Here is a 16,430-nt window from a genome sequence, read left to right on the forward strand (position 1 = left end):
ACTGAAGCAAACCCAGCTATGATTTTAAAAGGAAAACCATTTAGGAATAGCTAAAAAGAGTAATTATTTTATACAAATGAGGTGAAAGAGGAAGCGTTGATACAGAGGACCTAGATGGGGAGGAGGGCTGGTAGTTTTGGTAACCTACTTTCGTTGGGAATGGATTTAAGAGGGAAATATATATATACACACACACATATACATATATATGTGTATGTGTACATATATATGTATGTATGTATGTATTATATATATTTAGAAGAATATAAAAATCTAAATTCAGAAGAAATAAAATGGTAGGGGCATAGGGAGGGGGGAGAGGACAAGGGAGGGATCTTTGGAGGGCAGGGTGAGGGAATAGGTGAAAGGGGTGTATAGAAGGGTTTTTAGATTTATGAGGATGGGAGGAGAGATCCTTGGAGGAGGGTAGGCAAGAATTGAAAGGGCAAGGTAGTTGGTAGAAGTTAAGTAGAGGAGGCAGAAGGGATAGGAAACAAGAGATATGCACAAATATAAAAACCAAAGATCAATTGTAGAATAGGTTTGGGAAAACATACGCTTATATGTGTACATATATGTATATGTATGTATCTATAGCAAGACAGAAACATATCTAAACTTCATTGTAGCCTTCTGAGAAGGGGCAAAAGAACAAAGCAAAAAAGTGCACAGCAGAGAACAAAAGAATTCACAAGAAAGCAAAGAAAAGATGGATAATATTCAACGTAAGTATTACTTATCATACAGGCTTTCTTGAAATGAAAATATATTGTTACATAACTTGAATCCTCTCACATTCTGCTTTGCACATGACATGGTTTTTTTTCTTTTTAACTTTGTATTTAAGTTCCAATATTTAAGTTTACAATATGTTTTTGTTTCTTTTCTCTCTTCTGTATTTGTGTTCTGGTATTTGAGTCTAAAATAATTTTTTTAAGTTAGAATTGGGCAAGGGGAACTTTATGACTCCATGAAACATCAAGAAATAATACAACAAAGTCAAATAAATCAAAAAAGAAGCAAATGTGAAATATCTCATTGTAAAAATAACAGACCTGAAAAATAGATTGAGATGAGATAATTTAAGAATTATTGAACTACTTGAAAGCTGCGATGAAAAACAGAGACTAGAAATCATTGTTCAAGAAATTATCAAGGAAAACTTCCCTGATGTGTTAGGTCCAGAAGGTAAAATAAAATTTGAAAGAATTTACCAGTCACTTCCTGAAAGAGATCCCCAGACGAAAATTTTCAGATATATTATAGTCAACTTTCAGATTTCCCAGGTCAAGAAGAAAATATTGTAAGCAGACAGCAAGAAATTTTTCAAATATCATGGAGCCACAGTCAAGATAACACAAGATTTAGCAGTTTACACATTAAAGGAGTAGAGGGTTTGGAGTATGATATTCCAGAAGGCAAAGGAACTAGGATGACAACTTAGAATAACCTATCCAACAAAACTGAGTATAATCCTTCAGGAGAGAAAAAAAATGAATATTTAATGAAATAGAGGATTCTCAGGCATTTCTGATGAAAAGATCACAGTTGAATAGAAAATCTGACATTTAAACACAAGAGTCAAAAGAAGTATAAAAAAGATACACCCGCGCGCGCGCACACACACACACACACACACACTCAATTGCATATAGAAATCTATCTTACCTTATAGGGAAGTAGGAGGGGAAGATGATAAGAGATATCAACTGGGAGAGGTGATAAAAGGGAAGGCAGATTAAGGGGAGGAAATGATCAGAAACAAAACAAACTTTTGAGAAGGGGCAGGATAGAAAGAGAAGGATAAACAGAAGAAAATGGGATAGAGAGAAATGCACAGCTAATCCTCATAAAAGTGAATGTGAATGGGATAAAGTCACCCATAAAATGGGAATGGAAGCAGTATGGATTAGAAACCCAAATGCAACAATATGTTGTTTACAAGAGACAATAGTGATCTCAGAAGAAGGAAAAGCAAGAAAAAAAATCTAATTAAAAGAGAGAATCAGGGAAACAACATTTTGCTAAACTATACCATAGACAATGAAGTAATATAATCTGTTTTACAGTGAGTTTCTCTGATAAAGGTCTCGTTTCTCAAATATATAGAGAACTGAATCAAATTCTTAAAAGCAAGAACAATTCCCCTATTAAGAAATGATCAAATATATAAAAAGACAGCTTTCAAAAGAAATCAAAGATATCTATAATCATACAGAAATGCTTTAATCACTAATAGAGAAATACAGATTAAAACAACTCTGAGGTACCTCACACCCGCAGAAATGACAAATGGTGGAGGAGATGAGGGAAAATAGGAACACTAATAAAATGTTGGTGAAATTGTGAACTAGTCGAACCATTCTGTAGAATAATGTGGAACTATGCCCAAAGAGCTATAAAACTATGTATACCCTTTGACCCATTACTAGGTCTATATACCGAAGAAATTTTTTTAAGAAAGAAAAAGGGCTTGCATAGCAGCTCTTTTTGTGGTGGCAAAGAATTAGAAATTGAGGAAACTGATCAATTGGAGAATGTCTGACAAGTTGTGGCATGTGAATGTGATAGAGTAAGTAAACTTGTGCTATAAGAAATGATGAGGGGATGGTTTTAGAAAAAAAAAAGCATGCCAAGATCATTATGCACATTAATCAAAATATTATAATAATGATCAACAGTAAAAGACTCGACTACTCTAATCAATACGGTGATCTAAGACAATTCTAAATGATCATGATAGAAAAAATGCTCTCTACCTCCAGAGAGAGCTCTGATGAACTCTGAGTGCTAAATGAAGTATAACTGTCTTGATTGAACTTTTGCATGTGTGTGTATGGCAATATGGCTAATACGAAAATATGCTTTGCATGACTTCACATGTATAACTGATATCATTTTGCTTGCCCTCACAGTGTTTGGGGACAGGTATGGGGAGGGAGAGAATTTGGAATTCAAATTTTAAAAAGAAAAGAATGTTAAAAATAAATAAGCAATAAATTCGTAAAAGTGTTTCATATTCTGTTAAATTGAACATCTTATATTTCATATAACATTCTACATTTCTTTTAAATTCTCAGATTTGTTTACAGACAATTTTGTAAAACCAGTTATGAGCATTGTTTTTATTTGCAATATGTTGTTATTTCACCTTGTTCATTTTAAAATTTTATTCATTTGATTTTCCTGTCTTTTCTTGATCGGTTCATTAAAAGTTTGTTGATTTTCTGACTTTTCAAAGAAGCAGCTTTTTGTTTTACAATTTCAATAGTATTTTTGCTTTGTACTTTATATATTTCCCTAATTTTCAAGGTTTTTGTCTTGTTTTGAATTGGCTTTTGGGGTTTATTTTATTTTGATTGTACACTTTATGAATTCCTTCTTTTGTAGTTTCTTAAATTTTGCTTCATTAATTTTTAAATTTTTGTTAAAGACTGCTTTAGTGGCATCTTAAATACTCTGTTATGTCTCATCATCATTAAATTCTTTTCCTCATTTTTATTCATTTGTGTTTCTATGATTTAAACTTTTATCTCTTTATTTTTCAAGATGTCATCATTAATTTTACAACTAATTTTACAACTAAGGTCTGTATTTTGACTTCTATTCCCTGCATCACCTGCCATTTGATTACAGCATAAGCATACTTTACAAATGTTGTGTTAAGTATTTGTGTCTTTTTTCCATTAGTTTATAATTTTACTATGCCTTTGCATAACAAACCAGAACAATGACTATAAAGGTATTCTGTGGTATTAAAGAATATGTTCATATTTTTAATGTTCACATTCAGAAGATATTAAATCTTTCAGATCCAACTTTTCTAACAGTAGTTTCAGTTCTAGTTTTTCTCTTTTTTAAAATCTTAGATTTTTTTTCATTTGAGAGAAGAGGATTAAAGTCTTTAATTATTTTTGTGTTGTCTTTTTTTGCAATTCAGTTAACTTTTCTTTCATGAATTTATGTTTTGCAATTTAGTGCATCATGTTTAGGATTAATATTGCTTTGTTATCTATGTTATCTTTTAATATAATTTAGTTTCCTTCTCGGTATTATATATATTTTTTTGCTTTGTCTCTTAACATGATTGCAACTCCTGCCTTTTTCAAACTGACACATTGTAAATTTTGTTTCAGTTTCTTATTTCTATTCTTTATATATTTTTATTTTTTAAGTGTGTTTCTTGCATATAGTCAACTGATGGATCTTGCTATTCTTATCCAATGTCACTTTCATTTTCCTTAATTGTTTAATTCACTTACCTTTACAATTCTGACAATTATTCTTGTGTTTGCTTCCATATACTACTTTTGTAATGATTTGTAGGAACAAAGGGGACAAAGAATCTGTATCTCTTTTACACTAGCACATTATGACTGAGACAAGTTTGGTTGCTAGTTTATTATTCTAAGGGTTATTCATTTCAGCTTTCTACCTGCTCTTTTATCTACTCTGTCCCAAGTTCCTTGCTTTTATTTAAAATGTGAACATATCTTTTTCTGTCTCATGTATTTGTTTATTCATTCACTTATTTCTCTCCTTCTGACTTTTTAAAAAATTCCTTGACCAGTTGAACGTTAAGAACAAAAATGGGCTTCCCTCTCCTGTTTCAAATTCTGAAATTACATTCTTTTGCTATAACGTTTTTCAAAAGAGATTTTTCATTATTTGCCCCCTTTATTTCCTTCTAGTCTATTTTAAATTCTGTTCTCCAATTTGTGGGCTATACCCTTACTTGTGTGTTCTTTACTTTATCTGTCCTTCACATGCATATGGTTTCTAGGACATCATATTTGTTGATTACACTCCATCCTACCTTTCCCCCATTGAACTTCACTCTGAGAAATACTAATTCATGATGGAAGCAATGGCAAATAGAAGTGATGATTTGCATTGGGAATCAATTTGTATTCCAAGTGCTGAGGTCTGGTCCTATCATCTGCCCTTTACCATCATCTCTTACCTCTCCTAAACTTAGTATCCTATCTCTGATTCTATATCTCCTATACTACACAGTGCCCTGGCTTGCCTTGGAGACTCATACATTACTTCTCCTAAAGTAGAATATAGGTTGGGGACATTCAACCCTTTCTAAAAGGTGGTGTACTAGTGTGCAAATTCCTTCAAGATTAAATCTATTATAAAGCAAGTCCCAGAGTCCTACCACATACACCCCCCCACACAAACACACCATGGGAATGTTAATTAGTAATAGCCTTTCTTTCTCATCCTAAACAGGATACTTCTTCCTTCTCACCTCCTTCCCAGTCCCTCCTCTCCATTCCTTTTATCTTTTCTCCCAGTCTCCACTCTTGTAGAGAAAAAGGAAAATTTGCTACAAATTCCATATTCATCTGTGAACTATGGTAAGGGTGAATTTTCAGTTCCCCACTCTCTTCCCATTTGTGAATCTTTCCACTGGGTAATTCTTCCCACAAATGATATTGATTTACTCGGGTATCACAGCATTTATTCCACAAATTATTCATCCCTTTCTTCTTCCCTTCTGATTCATCTTTCTCTTAAATCTTTGACTAGATAGGTCCTTTTTGTTCCTTGGCAATTCCTCTTTGCTTTGTCTTTTACTCCTAAAATATAGCCTTCAAAAATAGTCTATAAACACTTGAGTGTATTTTATTGGTTAGTCTTCCCTTGATAATCACATTTATTTACATATCTTATGTTTCTTTTGTTTAAGATATTTGCAAGTCAAATACCCTACTTTTCTCTGCTTGTTTTTTTTTTTCAGGAATGCCTCAAATGCTTTTCTTTTGGTGAATACCCATATTTTTCATTGACAATTAGTTTCAGTCCTTCCAGGATATATTATTTTAAGTTGTGGCTTGAGCTTCTTTGCTTTTTGGAAAACATGATTCCATTTCCTTCTTCAAGTTTGCATGACTACAGACTTAAAAAAATTGAATACTGCCTATTCAAATTCCTTTCTTTTATATTTGAAGATCTCCTGATTGTCTAAAAAAAATTATTATTTGTTTTTGAAATTGAGACATTTAATCACAAAGTGTTTTGAATTTTCAAACACTCCTAAGGGTATTTTCTGGTGATGATCTATGGATTTGATCAATAAGTGTTCTCCTGTGCATATTCAAAAGTTCTGGACAATTTTCTCTTATTGCTTTCTGCCTGTAGTATGCTATTCAAATTTGTTTATTTGTCATGTTATTCTTGGAAAGCTATAATCTTTCATTGTAACTAAATTAACATGTGTGTCTGTGTTTCCCATATTCAAAGTAGTTTTTTTTTTTATTTCTATAAATTTATCTGTTATTTTAAAGTTGTGCCTTTTCAGTCAGGAACACCAGATTTTGAGCATATCCTCTAACATATACTAGATATATGACTTTAAGCTAGTCAAGCAACTTCTTAGTGACCAGAGGCAACTCTAGACTGTAAGTTGAAGAATCATTACAGATCTTTGTGGATAGAGGGAAATTTCCTAGTCAGTTGGTCAATAAGTATTCATTAAATGCTTACTACATGCAAAATGCTAAGAATACAAAGAAAGATAAAAAATGACAATTACCTTCAAGGAATTCACATTTGAGTTGAGGAAGATATAATAAATAGTATTCTATATCACTTTAAGGATTGCAAAGTACTTGACAAATATCAACTGGTTTTATAAACAAGTAGGTATAGCTGCAAGTTACTCAACACTGTTTGCCTCAGTTTCCTCATCTGTAAAATGAGTTGGAGAAGGAAAAGGCAAACCATCCCAGTATCTTTGCCAAGAAAATCCTCAAAATGAAGTTACGAAGAGTTAGAAATGACTGAAAAATGACTAAACAAACAATAAATGGAAGACAATTTCAGAAAGGAAAACATTAGTAGCTTTGAGGAGTTAAGGGGGGACTATATCAGAAGGTGAGATTCAGTACTTACACAGTACCTGGAACATTACCAGTGCTTCAAACAATGCTTATTGAATGGTTGATTGATATGAATTGAGTCTTGAAGGAATCCAGGAAAATTAAGCAACAGAGGCAAGAGAGAGGGAGAGTTCCCTGTCTACCAATGAAATCACAGATCCATTTTCTTTACCTTTCACTCAATCCCCTGAAAAAAAAGTAGCTCATTTTTGAAGGCTCTTTCTAGTTCTTGATCAGAATTCAATATTTCCCTTTGAGTATCAAATATTCATACTGTTAATTAACTAAGCCGTTTGGATGTCATTAATAAGAACTGACTTTTCCATTCTCATCATTGGTAGCACAACCTCAAATGAATTTGAATGTGTTGTTTGTGTAGATTATGATCAACACTCCTAGTATTTTATATTAGCATATAATATACTAGTATATTAATGATCTCATTAATGTGGGTGACTCTTGAGTGAGGAAATTCCCTGTACCAAGTGTAAATTGACAACTGTCCAAACACTCAGCTATCTAGCATTTATTAAGTGGCTACTATAAACCAGGCACTTTGCTAGGTTCTTATCGATAAGGACAAAAAAATAAAAAAAGGAAAGAAGTTTACATGCTATTAAGGAAAACAGCATGGATTTATATACCATACTCTTAGAGAGTTTTATGGAATGCTAAGAGATTTTAATTTGCCTAGGTCACATTGACACATAAGTCAGAAATCAGACTTGAACCCATGTTGTCCTGGTTCCTAGTCCGGCTCGCTGTAACTGGACTGCCTCTCTCCTACTGTATACTTTCTAATTTCATAGCTCATGGATTTTAGAATTAGAAGTAACTTCAAGAGATCCTCATCTAATTGAAAGCAGCCACCTAGTTTCAAATGTCATTTATCATAGTGTCTGTGGGTGAACACTGGATTTTTTTTAAGCATAAGCAATATACATATGCTTTCTAGAATTTTTTGTAGCCTTGAAATTTCCTTTTGTGTGTGATCTTCCCCATTAGAAGGTAAGTTCCTTGGGGACAGAAACTGTTTCTTTTTGCTTCTATTTGTGGCTGGCACGTAGTAAGTGCTTAATAAGTGTTCATTTCCTTCCTTCCTTATATAATAAATGGAAAGTTATATATTTCAAATTATTTTGGAATGTAATAATTATTCATTTACATTGTGGAGAAATAAGAAATTTACATTTCTTTTTCTTATATTAACTATAGGGTTCTACCCAAAGAGAAAAGGAAAGTAATATAATGTTTAATTTCAAGATTGTCTTTATCACTGTCTTTACAATAATTAAATTTTCATTTCATAAGGATAGGTATACTCTTACTTTATACAACATACATGTTTCTATGACATAGACTGTGAATTGAATCACATTTAACCTCTATTAGAGAAGTTCAACGATCACACAGCCATAACTTTTGTAAAGCAAAGATTTCTTTAGCAATGGAAAAATCGTCCCTATTCTGGACTCTTTTTTTTTTTGTGGGATGTCTTTATTCATCCCCAAGGAGAAGTTTTAGCAAAATAATAATTACTTTTAAAATTGTTAATTTCACTTTTAAATTATGAAATAAAGCAAGTATTTCAATAACATAGTATAATTATAAAAAGACCATGCCATTTTAGGACTTGGATTTCTGAGAATTTTTATTTCCTGACATCAAGCTTAAATCTGCCTCTTTCTAGCCTCCACTCATTGCTCTTAGATTTAGCTTGTGGAGCTATGTAGAACAAATTTAGGTCTTTCACGATAGGTCTTCAAATATTTGATGACAGCTACCTTATCCCCATCAAGCCTTTGCTTCTCCTGGCTAAATATTCCATATTACTTCATCTTATCTTCATATGATTTATTCTCTAGTCATCACTACAATCAATCAGCATTTATTAAATGCCTACTATGTGCCAGGTATTTGTTGGCCCTCTTCTGAACATAGTCCAGCTTTTTCTATTTTTTTTCTAAAGTGCAGTGCCCACAGCTAAAAACGAAATGCCAGATGTGGCCTGAGTAGAACCGAATATACATACACACATGCATATACTCACATATACATGCATGTATATATATGTGTGTGCATAATAAATGTGTGTATATGTATAAGTATGTGTGTATATATGAGTATGTATATATGAGTGAGTATATATAGAGACAGACAGACAGACAGACAGACAGACAGACAGACAGAGGAAGAGAGAGAATGATTACTTCCCTTATTCTTGATGGTATTTTTCTTAATGTAATTTAGGATAGCATTTTTTGTTTGTTATGCCATAATTATATTGAACTTGTGGTCCACTAAAAACTCCAAGTCATTTTCAGAACAACCATTACCTAGTATCATTTCATCCACTCTGTACTTGTGAAGTTAATTGTTTGAATCCCAGTATAGAATTTTGCATTTATCTCTATTAAATAATTCCTTAGTAATGCAGTCAAATTTTCTAGTTTGTCAACATTGTATTGCATTGTCATAAAATACGTTAGTTATCCCTCCTATCTTGATGTTATCTGCATTTTTTTGAGAAATATGCCAGCTATACCTTCACTTAAGCTATTGATAAAAATGCTTAACAACAATTAGACAATGATTTTTGCCTTGAGATTCTTCACTATAGCTCTTCCTCCAAATTGAAATTGACCCGAGTTGACCCATTCATGACGTTAATGAAGTCTGGTTATTCAACTAGTTTTCAATACATCTAAATGTGCTGTTTTTTATCCACTACTTCTCCATATTATCAAGAAAGATAGCATGAGAGACTTTATAAAATGCCTTGTGGAAACTGAGACATCATGATGTACATTGGAGTTGAATTAAAGAGAGACGATTTTAAATACTATCTCAAACATTTATACCTGTAAAATCATGGCAAGTTACTAAACTGTTCAGTGCAGTTTCTGCACCTATTTCCTCATCTGTAAAATGAGGGTATTAATAGAACCTATCTCTCAGACTTGTTGGGAGGATGAGATGAGATAATATTTGTAAAACTTAAAATCCTATGTAATTTTAGCAATTGTGACTTACTGTCATTCTTGCTGTCATGTCCTCAAAGTGTTGTTGTGAAGAAGGACCTGTATAAATACGATATCTTAAGAATCTAACTATATTAAGCCTATGACGTCTCCTTGATGTATTTCCAAATTTTGTCAGTGGTAGAAATGGAGTACAAGGTTCTATAGTTTGCATATCTTATATTCTTTTCTTTGCTTGAAAATCAGGACAAAAATTGCTTTCCTCCAGTCCTGTAGTACCTTTTTTATCTTCCACGATCTTTCAAGGATGACCAATAGCAATTACACTTGTCAATTCTTTCAGTATCATAGAACATGGTTCTTTAGTGTCTGATGACTTGAACCAATTGAGAAGCATAAGAAAGTTTCTAGTTGAGTATTTTAGTTTTCTTACAGTCAACTACCATGCCATCTATCCTTCCCAAGAATAGTACTACCCTTTATTCAATTCTGCTTTTTCCTCTAATATAGCTAAAGCATGAATCTTTTTTGTTATACTTAGCTTCCTTCTCCAGCCTCGGGTCATTCTGGACTTTAATGTTCCTATTACAATTCTTAAAGGATCAAACTCTTCTTTTGGATTCATCCTCAGTTACTTGTCCTTTATTCCATCTTCTATACATGTCTTTTTAAATCTCAGTTAATTTATTAGTTCCTTGTGCATTCCAATTAATGCTTTTAGACAGTATCCCTTTATCTTGCATACTAGAATGATTTTTACAGAATTTGACTCTTAAGAACTTTCCATCTTTCTTGAGCAATTTCCTCCTTAGGATATTTCATCTCCTCTAAACTTTTCTTGGTCTCTTTGAAACCTACTCCCCTCAAATCTGAGAAGCATATGACATTATATCCAGCTTACTTCTCATACCCTACCACAAATTTTATAAGGGAAATGTCTCTTAATCCCAAGGTTTCTATCATTTTTACTCCAGTGATCAGTTCTCCCTTCCTCAAAAGAATTAGGTGAAGAAAAATCTATTTCCCCTTGTTTCTTCCTTCACCCTTTGAAGGATGAAATTCCAGTCAAAGATGTCAAAAATTTATCAGCTGTTCTATTTTTAATATTATCTATTAAGTTGATGTTCTTATTAAATTTAACATTATCTATTTAGTTGACATCATCTATCCCTTCATTATCATCCTGTTGTTTCAGGTTGTGATCTATTTCTCAAATTCATTTTTCTTCTTTGTACATAATCTACAGCATGTCTCCAAAAGAATATTCCTCTGTTTTTCCTTTCATTAGGAAGGCAGCTAAATGGAACAGTGGACAGGGGGCTGGACCTGGAGTCAGGAAGATCTTTATTCAAATCCAGCCTCAGACACTTACTAAACTTTGAGCACATCACTTAATCTGTTATTCCCATCTCTAAAATGGGAATAACAATTGCACCTATCTCCCAGGGTTGTTATGAGGATAAAATGAGATGTTATTTATAAAGTACGTTGCAAACCTCAGTCTTACATATATTCTAGCTTTTATTAATCCTGACCCAAATGTTCATGATGCTCCTCCAAACCTTGTGTTGTTAGATTTCTTAGCCTGACCATATCTTCTTAATTTGCAGAGCAGGTGCAGCCTGGCATTGGTAGAGGAAGTTTTCTCCTTGGAAGTTCCCTATTCTAATAAAATCAGAGGTCCACTTCAAATGTTCTTGATTTACAATGCTACCCCCCCTCAACAATTATCTAGCCTGATCCTTCTGAATAAGCCATATTCTCCTAGATTTGCTTCCAATATACAAGTCCTAGCCTACCAGGCTTCAGTGATACTGGTTAGGTCAACCTTTCCTCCTTGCAATAGAATCTCTAGTTCCCTCTACTTGTTACCCATACTCTGTGCATTGATATATAGACACCACTGTGATAGGGTGACTGCTTTCTCTTTTCTCTCTTCTTTGAGTCACTGGCCTTCAACTACTCTTCTTGCTCTCTTTATGTACATCTTACTTTCTATGCCTTGCAAAACCCACATGAACACTTTTGTGCTTCTCTCTTCCATTTCAGTTGAAATTCTGGTTGATTCTATTTATAAGAGTCCAAGCAAAGAATTTTTTAAATCAGTTTTGGTCAAGTATGACTCCATTATTTCTGTACTGTATACTGACCTATGATCCAGAAATAAAAATTCTAAGAAAAATGCTATCTTTTTTTGCCAGCTCTTCACTTCTAAAGCCTTTCTCTTCTTTTTTTAAAACAATTTATTTACTTTTGGTTTTTAACATTCACTTCCATAAGATTTTTGAGTTTTAAATTTGCTCCTCCTCCCTCCACTTCCCCCTCCACAAGATGGCGTGCAATCTGATATAGGCTTCACATATACATTCATACTGAACACATTTAAAAGTAGTCATGCTGTAAAGAATTGGAACCAGTGGGAGGAACCATGAGAAAGAAGAAACAAAATAGCAACAAAAAAGAGAGCAAATAGTATGTTTCAACTGGCATTTCGACTCCACTATTCTTTCTCTGGATGTGGATAGCATTTTTCTATCATGAGAAGCCTTTCCCTGCTGAACCCCATACCCCCAATTGGAAGTAATGTTTACAGCATTACCAGTAACCCCAAATACCTGCATTTTTTCCACCCAGGTTTTCATAATCCTAAGGATTCAAGTTTCTGGTAACATTATTACACTCCACAAAAGTAACAAGAAATGACTGATGGTCATTAGGCTTGACAATTCAGAAGTTGTGTGTCTCAACTCATATTAATGACCAAGAAAAAGCTAAAATAATCCCTGTCCCAGAGTTCACATTCTAGTGGGGGAGACAACATGTAAATAAATAGATACATACTATTTATCTAGATGGAAAGTTGTTCAGCCTTCATTCTAGAAGAGGACAAATGACATCACAAGGGTGATGTCTTGACTTTTGCTTGTGACTTGGATTAAGTGAGGCAGAGCTGCAGTCACTCTCCTCATTCTCTCCTCCAGTCATTGAAGTCTAGAAACAAGACAAAAGTCAAGACGACTGAGATTTGGGAACCAGGAATCAGGGGAAACCCCTCACTGGACTCAATGAGTTATAAAAGAAGTACATGACATAGCTCATGCTTTAAATTTGCATACAAGAAAGGAACAACATGTTCAGGGGAGTCCTGGGTTCTTGCCTTTGACACTGATCAGCTTTGTGACTATGGACAAACCACTTAACCTTTCAGAGTTGTATTTTTTAAATTCTGTAAGATGGGAACTTACAACAATGACTGTTGTAGTACACATATCACCGGGCTATTGTAAAGATATTGAGAAAGTGTATTTACAAAAAACCAAGAACAACTTTGAAAACCTTGAAACTCCCTGTCAGTCACTACTAAGAGACAAACGTGCAATAATTAGTGGAGAACAGCATTACAACTTGATAGAATTAAACGGTTCTAATTAAGTGGCTAAATGGTTCAGCTAAGACAATTGGAGAGTTGGATAATTTATAGTGTTAATTGAGCAGTTCAGACAACGTGAACAAAGATCTAAAGAGGCCATTGGAAAAGGCTTCATGGAGGAGTTAGATCCTGAACTAGAGCCTTGAAGGACAGGAAAGATGTGGACAAATGTAGTTTGTGGAGGACATTCCTGGCAAGACCAAGAGATGGGGAAAGTGTGGGGTTTTGTTTTGTTTTATTTCACCTTAAGCTGAAGGTCTAAGAGAGAGAAATGTATCAGAGTGTTTCTTAAGCTCACTTTAGTGATTTCACTTTAATAAAAAACATGCACAAGTGCACCAGTTTTGTGGGGGGAAAAAAACAAGTGCCTCATATAATTTCAGAGCTTGAAATAAAAATCCTTCTATTTACATATTGAAAATATATGTGAACTTGAAATAATTCTTTGGGATTGTTTCCAAATAATTGAAAACACAGTGCAAAATGATTTAGACTAAAACTGATGGACTGAAATTTGTTTCATATCTTTGTTGTAGTAAATTTTGGAATAGAGAAAAGTTTGACAACAAAATGACAATATTCTAAAAATAGACAGCTGACATTTTCTCAGGTTTTTCTATGCTTTTCTCAATCCCATTGCAGGGATTTAGTGGCAGAAGGAAAGCTTTAGAGTCCCCTTCTTATCTTTCACCTTAGCAACAGCTTTTTTCAGCTGATTGCGGATTTCTCTGACCCCCTTTTCCCCATTTAAAAAAGAAAATATCCCCAAAACTAAACACTAAGACACTATCAACTTCAAGATGCTTCTAGATTTGAATCTCGGGTGACCTTCTTCCCTACTCATTCTTACCATCCATCTTCAAGGCAGGCAAAAACAAAACAAAAACACACTTGTGTATGTGTGTACAAATGTACACACCACAGCACAAATCAATGTCCATATTCAAATGTGCAAATTTGGTATTGAAAAATGTTACTGGAATAGTTATAATTGCAGCCTCAGTGGTGCAAATGCAAGGAAAATAGCTTTGAATCTATTAGAGGAATCCCTCAGATAAAGCTTCCATCTTTCTAGCCAAGTTCTGAGCCCCTTTGGTTCCTATCAAATCTTTCCTCAGTCAGCTGTTGGACTCACAGTTGAGTGATGTGAGGCACTCCCTCCCAATCAGGGCTAAGTGTTCCCAGATTCATGCAGAAAATCCTGGGTTCTTTCTTGAATACAGCTGAATTCTCAGTTCAGCAATGGGCAATCCAAAAGAGAAAAGATTTCAAAATTAAAATGGTAACCAATCAGTATCGAAATATATTTTAAAGAATTTTGATATGCCTACAGCTTATATAAAGAAGAGGTAAAATTTTAGAGTGATACAGCGATGGTTGGAAATTGGTTTTTATTGCAGCATGGTCTGGGACTTTGAAAAATAGCCATATCTTTTCTGGGTTCAAACTTCATGCTTGCTATCAACCCAACGGTAATTTGGGGTGGGGGGATGATATGGGAAAAGCTGAGCCTAGTTGTTCCGAAGGTTTTCTGTTATTTAAGGATGAAAAACGACGAATTCTCCCCCTTTTTTAAAACGAACTTTGACCTTTGGGGTATTCACATAATTCAAAACCCGTTCAAACAATAAACTTGAGGCTTGGAAGCATTGGCGTTTTCACTGAGAAAGGAGAGACACATTAAAGAAAGTGCTTAAGTATTTTAAGTTCTCCGAAGTCGTCCAAGAGTGTGGCTGGCCATTCCTTCCTGGTTGTTAGGTTAGAGGTCTCCGCTCGAGACACCCAAGACGGGTGTGCACTGTGGAGCCTCCACAAAACAGACTTACTCCTCTGGTCCATTCTTTCCTGGAGAAAAGTTTTTTTTAAAAAAAAGCTCATTCAACCACTTAAAGATCATCATTCTTCTCTTAGCCTCTGATCGATTACCGATATCATGCGTTTCTTCATTCCTCTTTTCTTGACCAATCGATTCTAACTTGACACTCCCAAGCAGCAAAAGAGCTGTCCTAAATTGGTTTTGCTTTGTTTTGTTTTACATAATTGAGATCCAGGTAAACCCCCTTTCCTCTCTGCTAATGTTCAGACACTGAAATCTGGTGATTTGGAAGCGGGCTTTAATACTTCTCTTTTCTTTCACAAGCCAATCTTGAGTTCCGTTCCTGGGACACTGGGATTCCCTATACATCCCTTTATACCAGGGTCTGGACTGGGGCATGAACGGTCCAGGACACGTGAGCGTGTCTCAGTATGGAACATGTGCTGTGCCTCCCCACTGCTGTATTTCTAATGTTTTCTCTGGCCTAGGTCCAGCCCCCATCTCGAGTGTGTGTGTGTGTGTGTGTGTGTGTGTGTGTGTGTGTGTGTGTGTGTGTGTGTGTGTTCCGCCCTGCCTCCTCTTTGCATCCCCAGTTCCTTGTATCTTCCACCCCACTCCCACCAAAAGCCCCGGCCACTGCACAGCCCATTCCTATTTTATGGGTCCGTGGTTGGAGGTGGGCACTCTGCACTCCCTCCCTGTGGCGCATCCCAGTTGAGTGCTTAGGTCGGGCTCACCGAGTATTCGCAGCCTGGGCAGCGCAGCGAGCACACCGACTGAGGGAGACTCTGGGGCTCTCAGTCTCGGTCTTCTCCGCCCCCTACCCCAGTCCGCTCGGATTTGTTTTCAATGAGAGCTCTTGTGCTCCAGCAGCCGCTCCCGCCGCCAGAGACACCCGCAGCCTCGCAGTTTTCCTGAAACATTCGCTCCATTTCCATGCCTTATTTAACTTGGTTCTGACCCGATCTGAGGGCGACGACACTCTGAGCCCCCACGCTCCCTCCCCAGCTTGCTTTCCATCTGCAAGAGGTCTTTTTTTTCTCTCTTAAGAAAATTATTGTGAGGGAGGAGAGTTTGGGGGGAGGGGGGAGGGTGTAGAGAAAGGGACATTCCCGGCTTAACAGCGCAAACGACACAATTAGCTAAAGGCTGCTACTTGTTCAGAGTGGCTTCTGAATTGCTCCCCGTAGCCACGATCCCCTGCTTTTAAACTGCCAATAGAGGAGATTCTCCCCCCCACCCCTGCAGTCCTCCCCCTCCTCCTCCTCCTCCCTTCCCCCTCCTCCTCCTCCCCCTCCCCCTCCTCCTTCTCC

The 16,430-nt window shown here is 35.4% G+C and overlaps 1 protein-coding gene and 1 long non-coding RNA gene across 2 annotated transcripts in view; one reads left to right on the top strand and one right to left on the bottom strand.

The window, feature by feature from the left end:
• Nucleotides 1-14,675: 14,675 nt before the first annotated feature.
• LOC140534348 (uncharacterized) lies at nucleotides 14,676-15,942 on the bottom strand. The gene is made up of 2 exons (XR_011977254.1): nucleotides 15,855-15,942; nucleotides 14,676-15,146 (listed from the first exon to the last, which is right to left on the bottom strand). It is a non-coding gene; the product is annotated as an uncharacterized lncRNA (long non-coding RNA).
• HMGA2 (high mobility group AT-hook 2) overlaps nucleotides 15,860-16,430 on the top strand; it is a 195,181-nt gene continuing 194,610 nt past the window's right edge. The window contains exon 1 of the mRNA XM_072655282.1: nucleotides 15,860-16,146. The gene's annotated coding sequence lies outside the window, so the exon portion shown is untranslated. The remainder of the gene's footprint in view (nucleotides 16,147-16,430) is intronic.

Source organism: Notamacropus eugenii, chromosome 3 (assembly GCF_028372415.1).
Source record: "Notamacropus eugenii isolate mMacEug1 chromosome 3, mMacEug1.pri_v2, whole genome shotgun sequence".
Taxonomy (NCBI): domain Eukaryota; kingdom Metazoa; phylum Chordata; class Mammalia; order Diprotodontia; family Macropodidae; genus Notamacropus; species Notamacropus eugenii.